Source organism: Cnephaeus nilssonii, assembly GCF_951640355.1.
Source record: "Cnephaeus nilssonii genome assembly, chromosome: 3".
In the NCBI taxonomy this organism is placed as follows: Eukaryota; Metazoa; Chordata; class Mammalia; order Chiroptera; family Vespertilionidae; genus Cnephaeus; species Cnephaeus nilssonii.
Window position 1 is genome coordinate 23246177 of NC_137074.1, and position 8257 is coordinate 23254433.

Here is an 8257-nt window from a genome sequence, read left to right on the forward strand (position 1 = left end):
ATGATTGAGAATTGATTGGTTTTGAGATCAGACTAGGAATTAGGCCAAATAGATGAGGAAACAGTTGATTTGGCACCAGGATCATGAAGAAGAATGAACAGAGTCTGTGGACTCAAGAGTCTAAACTTGAGTACCAGTTTGGGCACTTTAATAGCAATGTACTTTTGGTAAGTTATTCCAACTGAGTTCTGTTTCATTGTTTGTAAAACAAGATAAATGAAATATTGCAGGATATTTTTTTACAGTGTAAAATTTTTATATTTAGAATTAGCCAGCTAGACTCAGTTTAGATGATCCCAATTTTGTTGGCAACATCCAAAGCATCATAGTCAGAAGGCAGTCGAACATATGCCTTCTTCTCTTCATCAGGCCTGAGCAGGGTGTGACCTCGGCCACATGAATGTCATAGAGCTTCTTCACTGCCTGTTTGATCTGGTGCTCATTGGCCTTGACATCCACAGTGAACACAAGTATATTGTTGTCTTCTGTCTTCTTCATGGCTGACTCGGTAGTCAGGGGGAGCTTGATGTGGCATCGTGGGCAAGCTTGTTTCTCATGGGGGCGCTCCTCCAAGGATATTTAGGCTGCCTTCGGAGCCTTCGTGTCTTTTGCCATTGGAAGGTGGGTCACATGGGGATTTTCGTGTGTGTGTGTGTGTGTGTGTGTGTGTGTGTGTGTGTGGCTGGGGACACCTTTCAGCACTGCTTTCTTTCCCTTAAAAGCCTTTGCTTTGGCTTCGGCTTTGAGAGGGGCAGGAGCTTCCTTCTTCGCTTTCGGTGCCATCTTCGTAAAAAGGCAATTGCAGGATATTTTAGAGAATATAATATAACTGCAAAAACTGAGCATTGAAGTTAAAATATATAAAACCCCTGGTGTAGTACCTGGCACATAGTAAGTACTCAATAACTATTTTTATTATTAATTTCAGAAAACATGTACTCCAGTAATAAAGTTAGTAAAAATAAAGAACAACAGTGATATCTTCAGTACATGTGCCAAAGGTCTACTTCTGTTTTGGTTTGCTCTGCTTTACAGGTGTATTTCATTAGTGGAAGATGCTGATGTGGTTATACATGGGCTAAAACCTTTCCAGTGACAAACACAGTCAACAGATGACCTCCCAGACTTCACATGCCTTGCCCCTTCTATCTCTCTGACCTCATTTCATACCACTACCCCTTCATTTACTATTCTTGGTCTATTTTCATGTCTTCCCAAATTCTCAACCCCAGTACCTTTGCATCACCTGTTCCCATTTTGCCAAAATCTTCACATGCTTCTTCTGGTCTCACAGCAAATGTGATCTCTCCACAGAGGCCTTTTCTGACCATTTGTCTCAGATCATGGTCTCACCTCTCCCCATTACTGTCCATCCTATTACCCTGACTAATTTTATTTACAGCACATATTACTATCTGAAATTACTTTAGCTATGTATTTAGTTCCTTGTTTATTGTCTATTTTCACCCAGGAAAATGTGAACTCTATGAGGCAGGCATTTTTTATGTCTACTGTGATTTTTCCAGTCTACAACAGTGTCTGGTACATAACAGGCTTTTAAATATTTGTTTAAATACTTATTCAAAATACTTTCATTTTGTCAGTCATAATTTCTTGAATTGTTTTTTACTCTACTAGAAGAAAATCTATAAATAATATTTGTTTATTTAATTCGACTTTTTGAATGTCTGGTCCTCCCCAAACATTCAATAATTCATCAACACACAAGAATGAATTTTACATTTAAATTGATTTCCACATTTAAAATCTAAAGTTAGTATTTTTATTGTAGAATAATCCAGTGAAAAGGGGAAGCCATTAATTGTGTGACTTCTGGACATCTGACACATGATTGTGGTGCGAATGCATGGGCTCCTGTGGAAGGCATTAAATTATGTAACGATCACTGAATCCCAATAACACACCGAAGGTTGCATCAGACAGGATGGTCTGTTCACGTGGGGTTAGGACCATTGCTCATACAAAGGAACTCAACTGAGATCAGCGAAGACTTCTAGCTACCTCCCCCACACTTCCATTTGACCTCAGATGCTTGGGGAATGAACTCTTGTCATATGGCCACTGAAGCTGATAGTTATTTGTTAAGCAATATTGTTTTGACAGTAGATAACTGATTCATGTCTTGTTGCTCTTTTCATATTGGCGCATAAAGACTTATCTCCTTTATGTTAACTACTGCAAAATATTTCATTATATATAAGTACCCTAATTTATTTAATTTATCTTCTATCAACAGGCATTTATGTTGTTTCTAGGCTTTTGTTAGCCAAACAACACTGCATAGAATATATACAGACATAATGTCTTTGCATACTGGGCACATTGATCCAAAGGATAAATTCCTGGAGATAGACTAGCGAGGTCAAAGGACAATGCATTTTAAACTTCGCTAGCTATTGTCCTAAAAACTTGTTTCTAAAGTGTCTGTGCCAGGTCTTGGTTTTATTTTAATCATGAGAAAGCCTTCAGCCTCTTCTAACGTAATGCATCTTTTTGAAAGAATGTTATAGGAATTTGATATTTATTAACTTCTGAATTTTATTAACTTTAGCTTATAATGTTGTGCCTTCAAATTATATAAAATATTAACTTTTGCCATTATTATTTATGTTTTAATATGTAGAGTTTTCTTTTTTTACTTTGAAATATAAGAAGTTATATCCTCAAGGTCAGACTTCATTTGCTCAGCATGTCTAACCTAGCAAATTCCCAAAAAGGACTGGGTGTCCACGGCATCAGTTCCAAGATGGCAACAGCATGAAGGCTCAGAGGATGCTGATGGTAGAACTCAGTAGCCACCAGTATTGGATCTCTCTTCATAAGGTCGTCAGCTAGTCGGGGTTCGGTAATGGAAAGAATAAAGGCATTGGAGCTCCCCCAAATTTGATTTGAATCAGGGTTTTACCATTTATGCACTGTGTGAATTTAAGCATGTTCTATAAATCCATGTGCCTCAGTTTCCTCACCAGCAAAACTTTTATCTAGAAAATGGTGATACATCTTATCGTTTTGTGACATCTAGTCCACTTCTCATATCTGCCTGGGAGCAAACAAAAACATGAAGCAGCCACTGGGACAACTCACAAGGCAGGGTAGAGGAAGCAAACTAAAGAGGAGAGAACACCACAAACCTGAACTGAAGAGCTCCATGGGCCTCTCCCTGGTTGCGTGAACTTGAGTCGGGTCAGGTCATCTCTTGCACTTTTTTCCTCCGCTATAAATGGAAATTCGGATCCTACCTTGCAGGGCTGGTGTGAGGATTAGAGGCACTGTGTGTGGAGCACCTAGCACAGAGCCTGACACACAGTAGGCACTCAGTATTCGCACTTGGTACTTTTTAGTGACTTTCATCACCATAAATAAGTGGTTGATACTCTCCCTCACTGTGTTCTTCCTTGGTATTTTATCTATTTAGGGAGCATATTCTGTATATTTTCATATCTCGGGAAATGCTTTGTGGCTTAATTGCAATGACGTTTTGTAAGCGTTGTCAGCCAGGCGGATGTCATAGCATAATTGTCTTGCCTGTGCATGGAGAACGTGGTGACATGAATGAATAGCTAGAACTTCTCAATGTCTCATTTCAGAGGCCATTTAAGGACCCTTCAAAGAAAGACTAGGATTCTTATTGTCTGAAGACTGGATATTTTCACTAGTGCCATTATTATTATGATCCGTTACATCAAGCATTTATTAAACACCTAGCAGATGAAGGAATCTGGGCTAAGACCCAGAAATGCAAAGCCCTTGAAGGTCTTACAATATCGCTAGGGAACTAGGACACATACATGAAACATAATTAACTGTACAAGACAGTCTATGGCCGGTGCTAAGAAATAGTATAGACACTACATAAATGCTTCAGAAGGCAAAGAAAAGAGATGGCTGGGAGGGTGAAGATTTAGGGACAGTTTCACAAAAAGAAAATCATCATGAAGCTTTAAAATGAGAATAGGGCTTAGGAAAGATGTGGGGCATTCTCTCTGATATTGGAAATGGCTGGAGTAGTGGAGCAATGGGAAAACTCCAAAGGTTATGAAAAAATATAAGTTGTGTCTTTAGGTTGAAGCACCTGGTAAAAGGAAGGAGGAAGTAGTATGGTAAACAAGCAAGGTGAGAGGGTTAAATGCAGGCTATATTGTGACCTTGAAGTCACATTATGTGTTCCTCCTTATTTTTAATTCATAAGCTAATGGTGTGAATGCTTTTGAATGACTGCCATTTAGGCCATTGAGAATATGAGGGAAATCTCTTCTTCATGGATGATTTGATCTGATTGTTCAGAACTAGAAGAAATCTCAAAAGACAACTTGTCTGACTATTACTGGAAGCAATGGCATAATTATCAACCACTCAGAAATGAAGATCGTTATTTTTGGCAGATGTCCTTTAAATGTAATTGCTTTGACTTGATGACCCCAGGAAGCAAGTCGATTCATTTGGTTACAAGAAGCTTTATTAAGACATTTCTGTGGCCATGGTGGGCAGTTGGCAACATGGGCTTTGAATATCACACAAGCCTATATTATCCTGGCTATCCTATCTAATAAAAGAGTAATATGCTAATTGACCATCACTCCAAGACACAAGATGGCAGTCCCCATGTGGTCAAAGATGGCTGCCCCCTTGTGGACATAAGATGGCCACCACAAGATGGTTGGCAGGGGAGGGCAGTTGTGGGCAGTTGGGGTAGACCAGGCCAGCAAGGGAGGACAGTTGCGGGGACCCAGGCCTGCAGGGGAGGGCAGTTGGGGGGGACCAGACCTACAAGGGAGGACAGTTGGGGGGGACCCAGGCCTGCAGGGGAGGGCAGTTGAGGGGGACCAGGCCTACAGGGGAGGACAATTGGGGGGGACCAGATTGGCAGGGGAGGGCAGTTAGGGGTGACCAAGCCATCAGGGGAGGGCAGTTAGGGGCAATTGGGCCAGCCGGGGAGCAGTTAGGCATCGATCAGGCTGGCAGTGGGGTGATCAGGCTGGCAGACAGAAGCGATTAGGGGCAATCAGGCAGAGGCAGGCGAGCGGTTGGGAGCCAGTAGTCCTGGATTGTGAGAGGGATGTCCAATTGCCCGTTTAGGCCTGATCCCATGGGCGATCAGACATCCCTCAAGGGGTCCCAGATTGGAGAGGGTTCAGGCTGGGCTGAGGGACACCGCCTCCGCCCCCTCCCCCTCGTGCACAAATTTCATGCACCAGGCCTCTAGTATGATATATAACTTTAGAGCAGTGATGGCGAACCTATGACATGCGTGTCAGCACTGACACGTGTAGCCATTTCTGATGACACGCGGCTGCATGCCAAGGATGAAACATTTGCTGCTCCTGAGGATGAAACATTTGTGACTAGAGTCTTGGAGTTAGTTTTTTCCTCAAAGTGACACACTACCCGAGTTATGCTCAGTTTTTTGGCGAAGTTTGACACACCAAGCTCAAAAGGTTGCCCATCACTGCTTTAGAGATTTGTATAACTTTGTTTATGTAGTAGATCCAGGCCATTTCTTAAGACAGGCCTGCCTGATGCCAAAGAAGGGAGCCCATCAATATGTTTCACCTCATTAAGGCCCCCCGATGTCCATCAAGGATAAACCTCACCTTTTTAGTTAGATCTGAAATCTGGACCAGTCTGTTGAAAATTGCAACCTTCCCCTTCTTCCCACTGCGACCCTATATTCTAGACTCCTTTTTCTGTTTCTTCCCGTAGAATTTTTTACCTTCTAACATGTTTACTAAATGTATTGTTCATAGTCCAGCCTTATCTGGCTGAAATGTATGATTCAAGAAGGCAAGGATTTTAGACTGCTCTATTTATTACTGTATCATGGGAGTCTACAACAGTGCCTGAAGTCTGGAAACTTCAAATATCTGAAGAACTGTTAGTGGGATGAGATGTCTTAGCAACAGGAAGCTGGGGTGTTATAGAAGGGGTGTCAGACACCCCAGGGATCAGTTCTTCCTCTGGCTCTGTGGCTTCACTGTTTTTTTATTCTTGGAATCTATGACTTTATACTACAAAAAGGAGAACCATTCAAGTTAAATAGAATTTTAAATATTGGTTGAGATGCGACAGACAGAGCAATGTGTCATAGGGGATGTCTAATGAAACCAGGGCAGGTCTTTTTACTTGATAAGTATCCAGGCTGGAGTTTGGATCTATAAAAGCCCAGAGAAGAGGACCTACGTTTCTTACATCTCTCGTTTACGAAAACTGACTCTTCCTATTGCTCTTAACCACCGGAGTTTGGGATTGAGACTGTATATACAGTCGGTCCTCTGTACCCACAGGTTCTGCAGTCTCGGATTCAACCAACTGCAGTTCGGAAATATTTGGAAAAACATGTTACGTAGTTGCTGACATGTACTATGTATGTAGGCCTACCGTGGTTATGTCTGTACTGAGATATACAGACTTCTTTTTCCTGTCATTATGCCCAAAACAAAATGGTATAACCACTATTTACATAACATTTACATCATATTGGGTATTATAAGTAATCTAGAGATTATTTAAGGTATAGGGCAGGATGTATGTAGGTTATATGCAAATACTGTGCCATTTTACATGAGGGACTTGAGCATCTGCGGATTTTCTGAGGAATGACTGTACTAATAAAATATTCAAATTGGATACACCAGTCGATTTACAGGATTTCAGCTTTTATAAGGAATTCCTAACCCACTATCACCCATTACCATGAATTAAATTCACATTAAGCCCACTGCGTGTTTCACTCAGGCCCTTCAAGGACACTAGTAAATCATGTTGCAACTTTATCAGCAGCATTCAAAGAGAGGCTTGTGATGAACATTAAGTTGAATGAGGACAATTTCCCATTGTTAGTTGTCTTCTGAGAGTGTATGCTATATATGTAGGTGAGAGCCTCATTATATTTTGTTGTTTAGTTGATTCATTTAAACTCTGTGGGTCATTTTCAGCATCTTCTCTATCAGGAAAAACATCCTGTAGACCTTTGATCAGGTTGGCTGTCAATCTAGCACATGTGGACAATGCTATGCCACGCAGAAATCTGAGGGAGCCTTGTTCTGGTTTTACCATAGGATTGCTGGCTGGGGAATGGAAAGAATAGGAGCATATTACCCTAATTTCACAAAAAGTCTCCCAATTTATATCATTTTCACCAGATATATCTAGCAAATGCTTTGCTATGCTAAGCAAGTTATAGGCCAGAAATAAAGGGCACCTGGCACTTTAAATTCTTTTTGAATCTCTTATAGAAATTTGTTATTTTGAAAAGCTTACAGCTCAAAGAGTTTTCACGACCTGGACATACCTGTGTAACAATACCCAGGTCCAGAAACAGAACATTGTCAGAAGCTCAGACGCACCCCTTGTGATCCCTCCCAATCACTACCCATGCCCAAGGGTAGTCACTAGCTTAACTAGTCTCTGCTTTTTTGTTCTTTGTATAAATAGAATCAGACACTGTGTATTCTTTTGTGTTGGCTTCTTTCGATTTTTTAAGTTGGTTATATATATTTTTTATTTCTATTTATAGGTCATTCATTCTCATTACTACATAGTAGTCCATTGTGTATTACCACAATTTATTTATCATTTCAACTCTTGAAGGGAATTTGAAAGGTTTCCAGTGTAAGGCTATTACAAATAATGCTACTATGAACGTTCTAGTACATGGACTTAGGGTGCATACATGTAGGCACATCTGTTAGTTTTATAGCTAAGAGTGGAATTCCAGGTTCTAATTCTTCTATAAGTGAACTGTTTGCTCTCCAAAAAAGGAAAACATACATAGGCATGAAGGAGAAAAGAACATGTGATGGCAAAGAAACCCAGTGGAAGCCATAAACTCTTGATGATTTCATGAGAGGGCTTCAAACCAGCTGCCACTGGCCCATGAAGAATACACTCCCATGTCCTCCACACTTTTCTCTCTTTCCCACAGAAGGGTGGGATGAGGTATAAATATTCCCATCACCACAAAAACCCGCAGAGAATTTCACTCTCCAAAGCATCTAAAGTGGTAAGTTAGACCATTGCTTCTCATCCCAAGAAATTATCCTATTTGTATCTGCCAAGGAGGGCAGGGAACCATAATTAAAATTCACACTTGCATATCACTCTCCATCTGCAAAGCACTTCATAGATGTTAACTAATTAATCCTCCACCTCTCGCCTCCTGCTCTGCCATCCTTCCTCCCCACCAAGAAGCAGGTGACATCTCCCTGTTATGCTGCTCTTTTGCAAAAAGATAAACACA

The 8257-nt window shown here is 40.9% G+C and overlaps 1 pseudogene across 1 annotated transcript; it reads right to left on the reverse strand.

Annotated features, from left to right (window-relative positions):
- Positions 1-286: 286 nt before the first annotated feature.
- Positions 287-783, reverse strand: LOC307097409 (large ribosomal subunit protein uL23-like; annotated as a pseudogene). The gene has a single exon. The product of its transcript is annotated as a large ribosomal subunit protein uL23-like (transcript).
- Between the last annotated feature and the right edge of the window lie 7474 nt (positions 784-8257).